The sequence below is a fragment of the Equus caballus genome, chromosome 4 (genome assembly GCF_041296265.1).
Source record: "Equus caballus isolate H_3958 breed thoroughbred chromosome 4, TB-T2T, whole genome shotgun sequence".
Classification (NCBI taxonomy): domain Eukaryota; kingdom Metazoa; phylum Chordata; class Mammalia; order Perissodactyla; family Equidae; genus Equus; species Equus caballus.
In genome coordinates this window covers 85,475,592-85,492,957 of record NC_091687.1, presented here as the reverse complement: position 1 = coordinate 85,492,957, position 17,366 = coordinate 85,475,592, and the positions used below count along the sequence as shown (strand labels likewise).

Genomic DNA, 17,366 nt, shown 5'->3' with positions numbered 1-17,366 from the left:
GAACATAGCAAGAAAATCACTAGCTGCCCATTACGTCATGCTTTAAGCATAAAAGGAAGCATGGCGGGCCCATGGCAAGATGGACCATCTCTGCCAGAGAGGTGTGAAATCAGTAAGAGGCCTAAGGGCTCCGGCTTACCTTTGAGCTCTATCCATCCCCACCTCGCCTCACACTACACACACACACTCCCTTCACGGGGTTAATATTAAATGGCTGTTTAATTTTAAAATACTTACTTAATTCTAAAACGACCAGGCACTTTCATTGGCTTGCTTTAGATAAATTAAACAGTTTGTGTTTATGTCCTTTATTAGTTTGACTGTGTGGATACATTTTCTCAGTTTAGATTCCATTAGGGATGGTGCTGCCTTTTAGATCCCTTGGATGTACTAGAGAAATGGGAGTCATCACACACTATTGGCAGAGGTGTAACTAATGGCCCTCTCTCAGAGTTTCTGACTCAGGGTGTTGATAAATGTACACTAGTAGGACTCGCAAAAGTTAGCAAAGTTCTTACAGAATTAACAGCCAGGCTGCCAGTATTTCAAAGTGGGAAAAGACAGCACCTGCCAAACTGTCCAGATATTATTTTGTGTGTGTGTGAATAGACTATGAGATAATGATAATGATGACAACTAATAATTTTGACGCAAACTATGTGTCTGACACTTTCCTAAGTATGTTATGCAGGTTATCTTTTTTTAAATTTAATTTAATCCTGCGAGGTAAATGCTATTATTATTTCCTTTCTACAGCAGGAAGTAGAGGCACAACGCTTTCTAAAATGACAGAGTGAAATGTTTCTTCCTGTTCCACGGAGAAGACTTGAAGCTAAAAACACTGTGTAAACACTGTGAAGAGAGTGTGGGTGTGATGAGAGAAATGAAAGAATACAATGTGGATTAAAGTAAAATATCTAAAAATCCCTCATAACCAGAAATTTGAATAGAAATAAAAGGGTTATTTCACAGCAAAAGATAAATACAAGGAATCATTATTGTCCTTTACCCTCCTCTCATGGAAAAATGCAGAAATCAGATGAAACAATATATTTATGGATGAAGAACTGTTTCAAGATTTATCCCTAAAAATTTAGTTTAGAATTGTGGATACTACAGTCTCCCTCAGAATATCACTTGTTGCTATTTTCATGAATGAATTATTCATCTGGATAGATTTTATTCGTGACCTATTATAACTCTCTTCTGTCTTTAAGTCATATGCAGTTTCCATCTCACAAACTGTTACAATCAGAGATGGGTTTGTAATTTTTGACCCATGTTCAATAATAGCCTGTTGTAGGTTAATTTTTTTCATCTCCTAATAAGAGAACAAGAACAAAAACAACAAAAGTAGAATAACTCAAGAACACATTATTTAAGAGTTTTATTTGTTGCATGCACTCTCCAGTTTGCAACAGGATTTACCACTCCCTAAGATTTTACACCTGGCAGCTTACATACATACCTAGTGCTTAAATACTCCCATGCGTTAAAGACATTTTTACTCAAATATAAAAGAAAGAAGTGCTGGTCTGATCTGATGAAGGAGAAAGAGGGCAGGGTGGTGGGAAGAACAGCGTCACTCTGTTTTGGCACACTTCACGGCTTGTTTTTGGCCAGCCCAGGAGGCTCTGTCTCCTGAGGAGGAATTACCAGCCCAGGTTGTAGGAGGTGAATTCAGAGCACCTGAGAACGTGGTGCCCTGCAGTTCCATTTTGAAACCACTCAGGGCATACAGAAACAGGCTAACCTTTGCTCAGTGAAGTAGGAGCCCTGAACGCCTTCCTGAGAGCCAGGATGCAGTCAATTCTTACTTGATGCTGCCAAAGATCCTGTCAGGGACTGTGATCTCCAGTTCCAAAGAAATACTGCTGAGGACGGGATCATGGGAAAACAGCAGAAATTAGTTTTCCCATAGTATTCAAGATTTTTTCCTGAAGTCACCTTTGGGCTTTGGTTTGGATCCTTGAATAAAAAATATATATTTCAACATATACAAAATTATTGTACTCATCACTGTCTATAAAGAAATAACCTCATCATAAGGCCTTCTTAAGAGAGGAAACAAGAAGAATGACGATCAGAGAGAAAGAGAGAGATGCTAGCAGTGACTCGCCTTGGGGTTAGTAGGTGATTTTCTGAACCTGTATGCCTCACGATGCCAGTGTCCGTTATAGTTGTAGAAGTTAGCACTCAAGGTGTGTCAATTAGCCACCTCATATTTTGTGAAATGTATATACGGAGGTCACAATCTCAGGTTATAAATGCTTCAGTACTATGCTTCTGAAATCACAAACATTTGACTAAAGATGAGAAAATAGTTTTGTACTTTCTTCACTTTCCAAAGAAGTGGGCACCACAATATGTGCACTCTAAGTATTGCCCTTTCAACCAAGTTTGAGAATTTAACACATGATAAATGATAACAATTTTCTGATACATTTTCCACATATATATTGAAGGATGGTTTAAAAAAGCTTAAATATACTGTCTAAGGAAAATAAAAACAAAAACAACCCCTCTCAAAAAAAGGGATATGAATAATCCTGACTCCTACACTTTCCTTCCTTTCCCAATACGTAAAATGTAGGAAAGTAAAATCTCAGATCAGTCCCACCTGCCTTGTTAGTAGAGTATGAGACATATCCTGGGCCACCTGCACAAGACTTCTATGACCAAATCATAGTAACCAGTGTCTACTGAGAGCATCACTCCTTTCAGGTCTTATGTACCCATCTATTGTCAGCATACGCCTTTTATTTGATTTTTCAGTGGCAGGAATATCTTTTCTGGGTCATTTATTTTCCATTGAGAGCTCAGACACTAGTTGGCCAGCAGATCGTCAACAGGGTAAAGGAACACCATTACTGGGTTAGACCCACGGTCCATAGAAACCAGTGTTTACTGCAAAAAGCTTTGAAACACCCACAAGAAGGAACCATTGCAGTCCTTTCCTGAAAACTATCACAGGGTTTAGGACTATCCAAGCTTCCCTTAGGAGCTTTTAGGGCCCTGTCAACCATATAGTCATTCAGTTATTTTAGAATTCCTTCATTTTTCCTCATCGGTACCGATTCTTGAAGCAATGGATGATTCTTACCACAAAACATACAAACAAAAAAAAGTCTGAAATTAAGCTGTTAGTTGTAGAACACATAACGCCCCTACCTTTCCCTATGGACTAATTGTCTTATTTAGGAATGACAACAGCGGAGGGTGCTTCATTGCTAAAGAGATTTCAACCTCCCTAGAAGCCACTAGCTCATCTTGCTTCATGCCATGACTCAATCTCTTGCTTCAATATCTGCTTTTTAGGGCTTCCACAAACTATGTGAGCATCTAGATCTTCTTTAAAAATTTTTTTCCTTTGTTCCAGTCTTCCCAGGGTTTGGCTCTTGACTTGGCTTTCCTTTTGTTTTTCTCGTTTCAACCCTGCCCTCCTACCTACTCTGTGGCTTCTAGGTCTCAGTTTTTGACTCTGCCTCTACCAATGCTGTGCCTGGTTTTGAGGGATCCCTCACAAGAAGGCTCCTCTTACCTACTCCACTGAAAAAACTCATGCTCACATGGAATTAGCCTTTCTGGTACCAGCATCCATTTATGTAATGGGACTTATTTTTCTGTGGTAACAAGTAGCATGCACGATTAAAATAAACAGAAACATCAACATTAAGATAAGGCTCGTGTTTACAGTGATCTTGACTACAAAATTGGAAAGTGATGATAGATCAACTTGTGAAGACAGTATTCTTACTTATGTGTGGCAGTATTATTTTGTAAAACATGGACTTGGAGGATAGGAAGACCTCCGTGTATGCCAGTCTAGAGATGTTCCTTAACACCTCAAATCCTCAGTATCTTCAACTGTGAAATAGGGATAATAGTACTTCTCTATCAGGGCCATTAGTTCGTTTTCCATGCCAAGTGTCTGACACAAAATAACATTTAAGTAGATTAGTAAAAAGTACCAGTAGTCTCAGTACAGAGAGAGTATTACAATCATATATTTAAAAGTAGTAGTTTATTTGTTGATTTAATCAAAAAGATTAAATCAAGAGACAGAACCAGGTTATTTTGATCAAAAAAAATTCTGACAAATGTTTAAGCAGATGGCCAAGAACAGTGATTTGGAAGATATAAAAGACTACCCTTCATACAGCTCAAATAGGTGACACCCTGGGACTCTGGCTTCAGAGTGACGAGGGACGCTGAGGAGTGACCTGATTGAAAAGCATGGCCACAATATTTTGCAGCAACTTCTTTCAAGAGGGGACTCTATTGGCGCACCTCTTCAATTACAGTGGCCTTAAGACCTGCTTTGAACAACAGATTGTGACAGAAATAACCTTGTACAGGTTCCAAAGCTTAGGCCTCAAGGGGTACTATGGCTTCTGCCTCTACCTTCTTGGAATGCTAACCTGAGACTGCCATTTAAGAATGACAATCTGACCGACTAGAATATGAGGGGAACTGAGAGTGTCCCAGGGGACATCCAGCACCAGGTGCCACAACTGTGAGGGACCTTTCAGCCTAGCCATCCTTTAGCTGAATGTAGTCACGTGAAACCACCCAAGCCATGAAATCATGAGAAATAATAGTATTGTTGGTATGAACCACTAAATTGGGAGAGTTTTTATGCAGCAATAGATAACTGGATCACTACTGATAAGTTAATTTATAAATAATTGAGAACCTTTTCTCAGGAAAGGATATAAGTAAAGTCAAATATATAGCATCGTTTTCCGAAATATTTTTCAGCAATAGTTGTCTGAAGTATTTTACATCTCTGGTTAGAGAACCCTAACTTATGGAAATCTTATAACTACACAATAAAAAATGATTATCGTAGGACTATAAAGTTTGGTTAAAAAAACTGCTTCAAATCTAAAGATTTGTGCTTTCATGATGCCTGTTAGAAGTCACTGTTTGTGTGACGGTCACCAAAACTGCAGTCCTTATTGGCCTTCACAGCCAAATGTGTCCCTTTGGGATCTAATTCCATTTAAAAACTGTAAGGTGCTTATAAGCAGATCTTAGTTTAACAGTGGTTTCTTTCTTTCTTTTTAATTTTGTGATTGTTTGGTCTTTATTAAGCCTAGAGAGATGAGAGAGAGAGAAAGAGAAAGAGAGAGAGAAATAGTAAGAGAGAGAGAGAGATAAATCAAGGCTGGTTTCAGAATGTCTCTAATCTTCTAATGTCCTGGAATATAATTAGAAAAAACAGTCATTCCTAAAAGAAAAATGGAGGTGAGATAAAGCTGTACACTCTACAGCTCTTAAAACTGAGGGAGTTATCTGCTGCTTTTTAGCTTTTCCAATCCTATAAACCTCACTAACATTATAGGTAAGGTGAGAGACAGAGGATCAAAATAAGTTAAGGGAGAATATATTCAGTCCAGCTTAAAATATTCAAAATGATAGTACTGAATAGAGAAGATATTCCAAATGCCTTTTACTATGGAACATGATTTTTGGCTATTTTCTAAACCTGGTAAATTTCATCGAGTTGACCTTAGATAGTAATTTCTACACACTTCTTTTTTCAAACTGATTAGGAGACTTTGCCAACATTGACAGTGTCAAAAATATTACAGACTATGATTTCTTTAATGTAAATTGAGTAAAATTCACTTATTTTGATGTATAGTTGTATGAATTTTGACAAGCCCCTGAAGTCTTGTTATCTACGCTCCAGTCAAGATGCAAAAAATTCCCTCATGTTGTTGCTTTGTAGCCAACCCTCCCGCCTACTCTTATCCCAGCAAACACAGTTCTGTTCTCTATCCCTATGGTTCTGCCTTTTACAGACAAGACCATGAATTTTAATTACACAGCTTTTATCATGTAGAGATGATCAGTCTTTAATAAGATAAAGCAGCATTTCTCACAAGTGCTGAGTTGTCTTTGGAGGAAAAATTTTCCTTTGTAGCTCCACCAAGCTGTGATTTTCAGGTTGGGTTGAAAAAGCTTTACCGGGGATTATTCCTTAAGATAAAAGAATCCTCTAACTCTGGAATAGAAGATTTTGGGGAGCTGAAAGGAACCTTTAAAAGCTAAAGGAAACAAAGGCCAATGAGCCATTCATGCTTTAACAGAGGCCATCTACCAGTTTAGAATGAATTTTACCTTTCTTCATTTTAAAGAACAGAAAGGAAAGACTAGAGGAAATAGAATAAGAGGAAGCCCAATAAAAATACAAGTGGATATTTACTATGTGCTCACTCACTGGTTAAACAAGAGTTTAGCAAAGCATTTACTATGATGGCAAGGATTTTTCTAATTGTTTAGATGAAAGCAAAGAATTTAGAGTAACAAGATCTCTTCCCTCATGCTGTTTATACTCTGATGGAAAAACACAGACAATAAATAAGTAGGCAAATAATTTAAGTATAATTATAGGTTGTTTTATATACTATTATGTAGGTTTGGGATCTTCTAAAAGCTTACAAGTAGTTGAGGACGATTAGTTTAACTGGGGGATGAACCCAGCAACACCAGATTATTGGGGAAGCAAGTTAGGGAGCGGAAGGGAGCCAATAAAAACAATGTTATCAGGGAGCTCAATGCCTCTCGGGAACTCTGGCAGAACGTGTAGAACAGCCCTCAGATTTATTCTAATCTAAAGATGAAATAGCTAGTGTTTCTACCCACTTCCGCCTATTTTTCTTCAATTGTTTTACTCCTTGTTCTTCAGATTGAAGAATTTCTACTGATCTATCTTTCTACTAATTCATTATTTTTTTCCTGATATTTCAAACCTACCATTGAACACATTGAGCAAATTTTCATTTCAACTCCAGAATTCTATTTTTCAATTCTAGAATTCCCACTGTTTTATTTCTATTTCTCCTTTGAGTTTCCCTATTTGCTAAACCATTATAAACATTTTTTTCTTTAATTTTTCAAACATGGTGTCACTCAATACTTTAAGCATATTTATAACAATTGCTTTGATATGCTTGTCTGTTCAGTCCAATATTTGGCTTACTTGAGGTCAGTTTCTACTGCCTTTTATTTTTTCTTAGTATCAGCCATTTATTTTACATTACTCATTCTATTTTATATTTTAGCAGTCAGCTAATGATTGGGCATATATTGTACTCAAAAGCCTCAGGCCCTATGTGTTTCTTGGGGAGCTCATTTAAACTTCAGCCAGTTTTCCAATCTGCCTTGGCTTTAACTGTATACCAGGCGCTCTCAGTTCTCCCTGCATATGTGTGGACTTTTCTATCAGTCAGGCAGGTTCAGATGGTTATGTGTGTACCTCTTATTTCTAAGCTCTCCTCATGAAACTGTCAAGTATGCCACTTGCCCCAGTTCTGACTGCAACTTCTGGCTAACAGATATGTGAGTTTCCCCTCTGTTTCCTATAATTAGCAAATTTTACTGATAACGTCACTAGTGTATAACTTTCCACTTATTGCCCCAAATAGAATACATTCCTTCTGGCAACATGACTGCTGATTTCGATGGCCAGATCTACCCTGGTAACACTACCTTCTTGCTGCCTGAGTTGGGTGGTGTTGATTAGAGTGGTACCCGGAAAGAATGCCACAGACTTTACCACTCTTCCAAAATTGCTAGCAGTTTTTATAAATGCATGCCTCTCAATTTGTTTGTTTGATTATTTCCAGAGAATATAGTATGATTTTCAACCATTTTGCCTAATTTTATACTTTTTTAATTTTCAGGAGAGAATTTGCCAACTTTCATTTTATTATATTTTTGGTTAGGAAGATTGGCCCTAAGCCAACATTTGTTGCCAATCTTCCACTTTTTGCTTGAGGAAGATTATCGTTGAGCTAACATCTGTGCCAGTCTTTTCTAGTTAGTATGTGGAACAGTGCCACAGCATGGCTTGATGAACGCATGAACCCCAGGCTGCTGAAACAGAGCACACAAACTTAACCACTATGTCACTGGGCTGGCACCTGCCAACTTTTTTAATATTACTATATATTGAGGTCTCCCTCACCCCTCCCTAGTTTTTTTATAGTAGTACTGGAAAAAAAATATGGTGGATAGGCTAAAACATATTTTTATCAGGTTTCCCACTAAAGCAAGTCATATAAATTCTCACTTTCTCAAAATTCTTGCTGTTTTTTACAAATGATGCTTACTAAAAAGTGGTCAATATAAAGTAGTGAGAACTCAAACTGTGGGAAGAAAATGTTGATGTCTTTATAACTGCATCCACACTGTCTCAATGAAAAAATCGTTTTTCTAAGTTATACAGAGAAGACAGTTGTTGCAATAGCAACTTTTCTTTATTCCAACTTATTTATTGGTAGCATGGATAAAGTAAAAATAAAAGAAAAACACAAACTCATGGCAAATACTTATTCTCATCTTTGTTTGTTTTCTGATAAAGTCCTAGTAACTTAGTGTTTTTTAATTATGTGTTCCAATTTGAGGTTTTCATTTTGCCCTGAGAATGCATACCTGTGAAATCCACCTTACAGCTCTCTTGTACTGATTCTTGGCTAGATTACATTTCTCTGAAAGCTTTTAGTTTGTAAGTTGTTTTTGAAAATAAAATGTGATTTTCATTATACTCATCCCTCATTTAAAGTCATCTTTTTTTATTGAGTCACAACTTTTACCCCGTGTGCCTTCTTTAATCCATTTTCTTTCAAACTGCAAATTTATTACTTCTTTTAAATTTATTAACTTGCCTCCAATGGCAATTTATACAAATGAAATAATTATTAGCATCTTTGAATTCAACAAAGATTATTTAGGGCAATTAAAAATCATCTGAGACTAAGAAAAGGGACATGTAATTGGGAAGCAAAGCAATCTGGCAAGGTGAATACATCTTGAAGTCTCCTGAGGCACACGAATTACAACAGGGCATGCTCTTTTCTTCGAGATGCAAGCTGAACTAAGAAAACTAACATTATATATGTATATACATATTTACATTTGTATCTGTGTATATATAGTAAACATGTATTACAAGGCTTATCAAAGAAAAAATTAAAGAGAAAACTAAGAAAACATTATATATATGTATGTACACAAGTGTTGTGTGTATATATATATGTACGTATTAGCAAGACGTCAAAAAAAGACTACAAACATTTTTTTTTAATATATTGCCAAATCTTCCTATATATTTAAACTTGCAAAAACAACAATAACATCAGGGAAAATTCCCCAAAATGGGAAAATAACAGTGAAAGGTACTTGAGAAGATAAGATGGTTTACAAATGCTTAGGCTAAAATGAAAAGTAAGAGTTGGTTGTATCAATTACAACGCCCCTAAACTAACCAAAATAATACAATTGGAGAATCAAGTTTTCACAAGAGAAATGGAAACTAAAATGTGAATGTTTGGGGGACAGCGAAAAGACAAAAGTGGGTTAAAATCTTAAAACTAGGATAAAAACAAAAAAACAAATTCTATAAAGTCTTCCAAACAGGGCAATACATCATTTTTCTAAAATATGTTCGGCCACAATTACCTTTGGAAGCTTCCAAAGAAACAAGTTTTTATAGACTTTTTGAGTAACCAAACCTAACATTATTATGAGTCAGGGTCTATTTCTTCCATAAGAAAAATCTCAAACCAAGATGAAAAATATTACCTCGTTAACTTTGCCCCTCATAGTTTTACCATGGTTATTTTTCACATATTTTTTAAAGTTACATTTGTAAAACGTATAACATGTCTTATTCATCTGACTCAATTAGCATGATATCATTAATGTAGTTGATCTATGAAGGAAGACAAGTTAGTCTAAATCAGGAATTAGCAAATATTTTCTGTAAGGATCAGAGAGTAAATATTTTAGATTTTGCAGGCTAAGAGGGAAAACTGAGCAGATTTACTCACTCAAAAGTTGACAGTGTTTTTTAAATTGTACATTATATATTTAAAAATGTAAAGACTATTCTTCATATACATACGCTACAAAGAGAGGTGGCAGGCCATATTTTGCTGACTCGATCTAGATCTCTTTCAAATATACTATCATAGAGGGCAAGAATGTCAATATAGTCCTGATGCAAAACAGTAAACCTGTATTGGTTTCCTGAATATGAACTCTTTCTGACACTTTTTTCCAATCAGATTACAAAAGAAGTAATCCCCAACCAGTAATTACACATTATTCATCAGAGAACATGTTAATCTGTTCTAACAAAGATATTACACCTGGCATGGGAACTGCAATTGAGACTATTTGATACAGTACAGAGTAATCTACCCTCATCCTCCAAGGTCCATCTGATTTCTGCAGGGGCTAGAATGATGTATTAAATGGAGATATAATTGAAGGTATGATGGGGACTACCATCCCTGCATCCTTTAGATCCTCAAGGATGGCACTAATCTTATCAATGCTCTTCCTAACAATATCATTGATTTATTATGTTGGCCAGGGAAAGGGGATAATTTCAGAGGTTTCCACTTGGCCTTCCCAATCATGATAGCCCATATTCCACAACAACTTAGGGTTACTCCAGGTACCAAGTGAATCAATCCCAATTATACACTCTTGGACTGGGTAAACATCACCATGTGGGCGTACAGACCTAGTGGACACTCTACAAACCTAATGTAAGCCAAGATTCCATCTAGTGGCTGGACCTCACATGTTCCCATTCTAACAGGTGGCCATGACAACACTTTGGTTCTCTGGGTATCACCTTGGACCCTGTGTCTAATCATCCTTGAAATGTTTGAGTATCTCTCTTTCCCCAGTGTGTAGTTACCCAAGTTAATGGCCACAGATACCTTTGGGGAAGGGCTGAAGGAATCATCATCATTTATAATTACTGTGGTATGGCAGGTTCCTTTTTCCTGGAGATGAGGCTTCCTCTTTATTCAGTGGGTTCCAAGTGTGAAAACTATCTCAGGAAAGGAAACTAGGAAAGGGGTGGTGACACTTTATAGGGGTGACTACCCTTAGGTTCCCAGTAGTTCATCATTGCTATCTTCCCATAGTACAAGCTTAGGTGTACTCCTCTTGGCTGGCCATCACTTTTTCCCCTTGACTATTATGTTCCATCAACCATCTTCCCAAGTTTCTTTGGCCCAGGTCCCTTGGCTGGCACTCTGACTCTTTCCTTATTTACAATAATTCTGTCCATGAGCTTCAGTCAATTAAGCATTGACTCATGGCCTCTATAGGTTCCAAGTTCTATGATTCCCATTACTTTCACTGAGCCTAGTTTCTCCTCAGCCCAGGATTACGAAGAAAAGCCAACAGGGAACATTTTAGTGATGCTGAAGCCAGGCCCTCTTACCTGTTATCTATCAGCCTCGTTTTGCTCAAGTTCTAACGAACATACCAAACCTCTGCTAACTAATCAGTGTAGGTCTATACCACTAGCTATCTCTCCTCCAGTATTAGGTGTCTGGCCTGAAGTCCTGCCCATTAGAAGAATTCTTTCCTTCAGAGCCACATTCTGAATGGATCTGAACTGCAGAAGTATTTCTCTTCTGTCTGATGCTAACGTATCAGGCACACCCATGGTAAACCAGATTTGACCTATCTTTCTATGACAAGCTGTCATAGGAAACACCTCATGATAACAGAGTAGATTGAAGGATGGTTAGAAATACAGTAGCAATAAGTATTATGGTAGATTGAGACACGTGCTCATGCTTTTTTCCACTTACAAGGAGGCCATTATTGTGTTCTCTATACAGTCATAGGCCACTTAACAAGGAGGATAGCTTCTGAGAAATGCGTCATTAGGTAATTTCCTAATGACAACTCCTCTAGGTTGTGCATACATCCTAGAGTGTAATTACACAAACCCAGATGGCATAGCCTACTATATACCTAGGCTGTATGGTACTAATCTTATGGGATCACTGTCGTATATGCAGTCTGTCATTGACGAAATGTCATTATGCACTGAATGACTATACATTGTTAGTATCCCAATACAAGAACCTTAGCATGAGTATCTGTCAGGGTCTAATTGGAAAACAGAAACCACTTGAGGATTAAGAGACCCATTTTAATCTAGGGAATTGGTTGTATTATAAAAACACTGAGAAGCCAAGCAGGGGACATATGAGGATATCTGTCAATAAATCCAATTATATGAACTATCATTGAACTTAAATTTTTTATCCATTTGTAGGAATATTATGCAGGCTTATTAGAACAATTTTTAAAGTGGACTTCATGATAATATTTCAAGATTTTATAGATTTTATGCCTTGTCTCATAAAGCAATGACTTAAAAAAGCTTGATTTCTAAGTAATCCCATAGGAAAATATATTTACTTTAACATCATGTTTCTTCTTTATAGATATCCAATCCTAATTATCAGCATATATTAAGCTTTGAATAAACTTCCAAATTTACCAAATTTGACTTTCTCTGACCAAATCATTCTGAACAAAACTGGTGTCAGTTAACTAATGGAAAGAAAAAAATATAAACTATTCATTTCAAACTGCTATCTCATGTGTCTCAGTTATTTGCATACTACTTTAAATTCCAATTTAGCATCCCATTTGCAAAATTGGCTATTTGGACCTTTTTACATTCAAACCTGTTGTAAGCTATTATTAATGCATTTACAGCACACTACTAGCAATGGCACCTTGATAAATTGTAATCGGCATTAGCTAATTTTCTTTTGTAAGAGCTGTAACTTCGACGAACCTACGGATATTGATCATTAGCACAATGATCCATGTCACAAGCATCTCCATTTGTCACGGCCTCATTTTCATTAATGACATTAGTAAACATTTTAATTCACTTCCTCAAGTCAACAGGATGTGATAGAGCTTTGTAAATAAATTCAAGGTTTGGGGGAAAGTGAAAAATATTTTACATTTACTGCAATGGTTACGCAAAAGCTTATATATTAGCTGAGGTATCATTCAAGTATAAATGTATGCTGGATATTTAAAGAAGTAATTTCAACCTTTAAAAGTGATGCCCCCCTTACTGGTATCTGCCAATATGCCATAAATACTGCGCGGGTTATTTTTTCCAAATGTAAACTGATGGTAAAGCATGTGTGTCACATCTTAAAACAACCCTTTCCAATCCAGAGTGTGAATAAAGCCAGAGTGAGAAACTAACTTTTGTTTCATAGAAAGCACTTTCTCATCATGGGTAATCCAAGGATGTTCAACCACTTCAGTACACACATCGCAGATGTCTGCAGAGACGGAGGCTTCTGCTGAGAGTATTCGAACAGGGAATTGCATTTCCTTTTGCCACTGAAGAGAATGGGGGAAAAGAGAACATTGTTTATGATGAAAAACAAATTAGGAGCCCACATCTAGGCACCCCTCAGAAGTACCAGTTTTATTCCTACCACAGTGCCTATTATTAAGCTGTATACTGTTAAGCAACCATTGACGAAAATACTATGCTATGACTGCCTGATAACTCGATACGATTTATATCCAAAAGGTAGCATAGTTACAGAGAGAGGCTTTAAAATCAATGTGTTTACATGCACTCACTTTTGTAGACGTCTTTATTTTAACTGTCTTCCATCTAGAATACTTATGGAAATTTAGTTCATGGTTCACTACACCTTGAAATTGCTTAAATGCCACAACTGACCTGACAGAATCCAAGATTGGAAATGCGGAAATGGAAAAGAGAAATGTATGATATATAAAGCAATATGCTGAATGTCTGACTAGAAAATTCTCTATAGCCTCCCTATTCAGCTAGCATTGGTAAAGCCAGTGCTGACAGTAGGTAATATTTATTTCTCCATGTATTTTTCAATTTGATCCCAAAATAACTGCTATTAAATTAAAATAACGACATAAGTAAACAATAAAATTTTTCCACTGTTTTTCATCCATGTAGATGTTACTACACCGGACAGGCTATGTAGAAAGACAGTTAACTGCATGGCTCCTGGAAGCAGACTGCCTGAGTTCAACTACTACTTAAATGACTTTGAGCAAGTTACTTATCCTCTATTGACTTTATTCTTCTCAATTGCAAATAGGAATAGTGATTTACTTACCTTATAGGTTTGTTATGAGGATTACATGAGTTAATATACCTGAGGACATTAAGAAATGCCTAGAACATAACAAGAACACTGAGTGTTACAAAACACTTTCTCTTCCATGAACCTCTGGGAAACTACGTGATTGAGGTTTGCTTGTGTTGATCAGAAAAAAGCAACATCTTTGATGGTGAATTCATCTGTATACACGAAGCACCTGATGTGCCATTAAATAATCATTTGGACATGGATATAGAGAGCAGCTTGGTGGTTGCCTGAGGTGGGCAATGGGGGAGAGCAAAATGGATTGAAGGGGGTCAAAAGGTACAAATTTCTACTTATAAAATGAATAAATCACGGGGCTATAATGTAAAGTTTGATGACTATAGCTAATAACACTGTATTGGATATCTGAAAGTATCTAAGAGAGTGGCTCTTGAAAGTTCTCATCACCAGAAAAGAAAACCTTTGTAACTATGTATTGTGATGGATGTTGACTGAACTTATTGTGGTGATCATTTTTTGCTATACAAATATTGAATCATTATGCTGTATGTCTGAAACTAATATAATGTCAATTATACAATAAAAATTTTGTTTTAAATATATTGATTCTGAGTCATTATTTTAGTAAGATTTTGTATCCTGTTTTATTTTATTGCACTATATTTATCAATTATTTGGTATGTTATGATGTGTATGCTGTAGAAAGAGAAACATTACATATACTGGGTTTTTATATAGTGACCTTTCAGAGCGGTCTAGCGAATTACTTATTTCATAATGTGTCTTCTCTGATTCACAAAATCAAACTAAGTTTTAGATGACAAATTAGATGTAGGGAAAGTCTAGGTGTTCTAACCTTTTCATAAAATCCACAGTCCTAAGGATATTCAATAATTACTGAACCACATTAGTTCGTATCTTTTTTTTGTAGGTTATGGACATAGTAATATAATGATATAAACATAGAAAAAAGTTTACTTTTTTCATGAATATGCTCAATAGCTTAAAATTCAGCTTGAAAAGAATAAACACAAGCAAATCACTATAGGATTTACTAATTATCACTAAATGTGATCACTATTTCTAAAATACATTGAGCATCTCTAAATTTGGGGGTACAATGTTTTACTTTCACATATTTAGGATTTCCTGATGTTTAATTTGTTCTAATAGGGTCTGGCAAACACAACTGACACTGGATTTCAGGTATTTTCCTGGAAAATAAAATAATTTATCTCATTAACAAGGTCATTTATTTCATCATAAAATCCTATCAGAGAACAATAGTGAGACTCACATTTGGCTCCCTTCTTACCTGCATATGGCAACTGGGGTGACCTCACCATTTAAAACCTCATAGTGAATACCATTCACTTGAAAACATCAATTTCAGAAAACAGAATTGTACTGCCATATTTACACTGGACATTTATTTTTGGATTAGCAATATAAAATGCTATGTTAAACAAATAATGGCTTCTTAATAAAGTTGCATTTTCGCTATCTACATTTCCCTTTGCACATGAAGAGTTGTGGCTAGCCATGTGTGTGTGTGTGTGCATGTGTACGTGTGTGTATACACACTCCCAGTACATCATTTTGGCATTCTACCTTGACATACTACACAGGATGACGGTATGACACAAGGGAGCTAAAGCATTAACTAATCCATTCTAGGTCTGCCAATTGCTCATTTAGAGAGTGGCAAACATTCTAAAAGGAAAGGTACTAAGCTTTTGTATTGTCATATTTGTAGGTACATATCATGCAAGGAAAAATGAAATGGTTAATGATACAAGTAGACATAACATAGCAAATTCTCTAATATTGCCTATATTCTCTAAACTAAATATCTATAGCACTTTCTGAAAAATTGCTCAAGTTCTCAAAAATTCCCTATGTATTACAGTTTTTCTCAATTTGTCTTGCTACTATGTCTGCATGGCAGAGATTTTTAATGTTTCTTTATTTTCCTCCTTCTCTTCTTTCCCTCTTCTTTCTTTCTTAAAAGAAAATGGGCTTTGTTCAGAATTTATTCTCCAGATTGTCTTCAAGATGCTTTTCCTTTGGCAAAGGACACCTCTCTACTCTTGCTCCCATTTGCCACATCTCCAACCTCACACTACGTTTAGTTTTCAATCCTCACTGAGTCAAGAGTTTGATTAAACAGAGCACTTTAAATGTGTTTACGTTTTTGCTTTCCATAGTGGTTCATAAAGCATGTAACACTGTGATAACACAAATAATACCCTCCCAAAGATGTCCACATCCTAAACCCTAGGACCTACGAATGTATTGCTTTGCATGTAGAAGAGACTTTGCAGATGAGGTTAAATTAAGGGTCTTGAGATGGAAAGATTATCCTTGATTATCTGAATGGGTCCAACGTAATCACAAAGGTCCTTCTAAGAGGGAGGCAGGAGAATCAGAATCAGAAAAACAAGATGTAAGGAAGGAAGCAAATGTCAGAGAGGAGAGAAGATGCTATGGTGCTGGCTTTGAAGATGGAGGAAAAGGTCATGAGCCAGGGAATATAGGAGGCTTCTAAAAGCTGGGAAAGACAGGAAAAAGATTCTTCCCTACAGCTTCCAGAAGGAATACAGATCTGAGGATCCATTTTAAACTTCTGACCTCCAGAACTGTACGATAATAAATTTGCATTCCTTTACACCACAAGTTTGTGGTAACGTGTCACAGCAGCAATAGGAAAGTAATACAGACATATATGAGCACTGAACACATTCTTTCTGATTGCTTTCTCACCTCCATTTTCCCTTTTCCTTATTGTAGTCAGACGTGTTATTTGCCATACATTTAATATCTTCCCACTTCCCTATCTCCTCAATCACTGACATCTCAAACAATCCTATTTTTCAGTGATTATGAAGCTCCTCCAACTCTACGATTTCTTTTATTTACTTATAGGTGGTGGAGAGTTGAGAAAAGCCAGAAGAATGCTGAAGATTGCTAACAAGATAAAAACTAACAATAAATTGTAAAAACATATAAACTAGCAAAAGTGTGTGCATGTGTGTGTGTGTGTGTCTGTGTGTGTTCCATAGCTTTGATTAAAGGGGCAGGTGGCACATGCACCAACACTTCCTTAAAAGGCATAATCATTAGTCATATTTTCTGATTTTGATATGCTGTATAGAAGCAGGTACTATCCAATTGTTAAATTTGATTACTATGATAAAATTCTGAATCTAAAAGAGGGACTTGATATTTATTACAGTATCTAATAATATATGCAATAATAATTGTACTAATAATAGCATTTTAAAATAAATACTGAGTATATACTCCATGCCAGTGATTTTCATATATTATCTTATTTAATTCTCAGCATAATTGTCTAAGACAGGCACTATTAGTGACTTTTATAAAAGAGAGAACTGA

At 36.2% G+C, this 17,366-nt stretch overlaps 1 long non-coding RNA gene across 1 annotated transcript in view; it reads right to left on the bottom strand.

Annotated features, from left to right (window-relative positions):
• The window catches only part of LOC138923965 (uncharacterized), a 93,386-nt gene that overhangs the window by 2,584 nt on the left and 73,436 nt on the right, over positions 1-17,366 (bottom strand). Inside the window, exon 2 of the long non-coding RNA XR_011438345.1 lies at positions 13,067-13,206. This is a non-coding gene — a long non-coding RNA (uncharacterized lncRNA). The remainder of the gene's footprint in view (positions 1-13,066; positions 13,207-17,366) is intronic.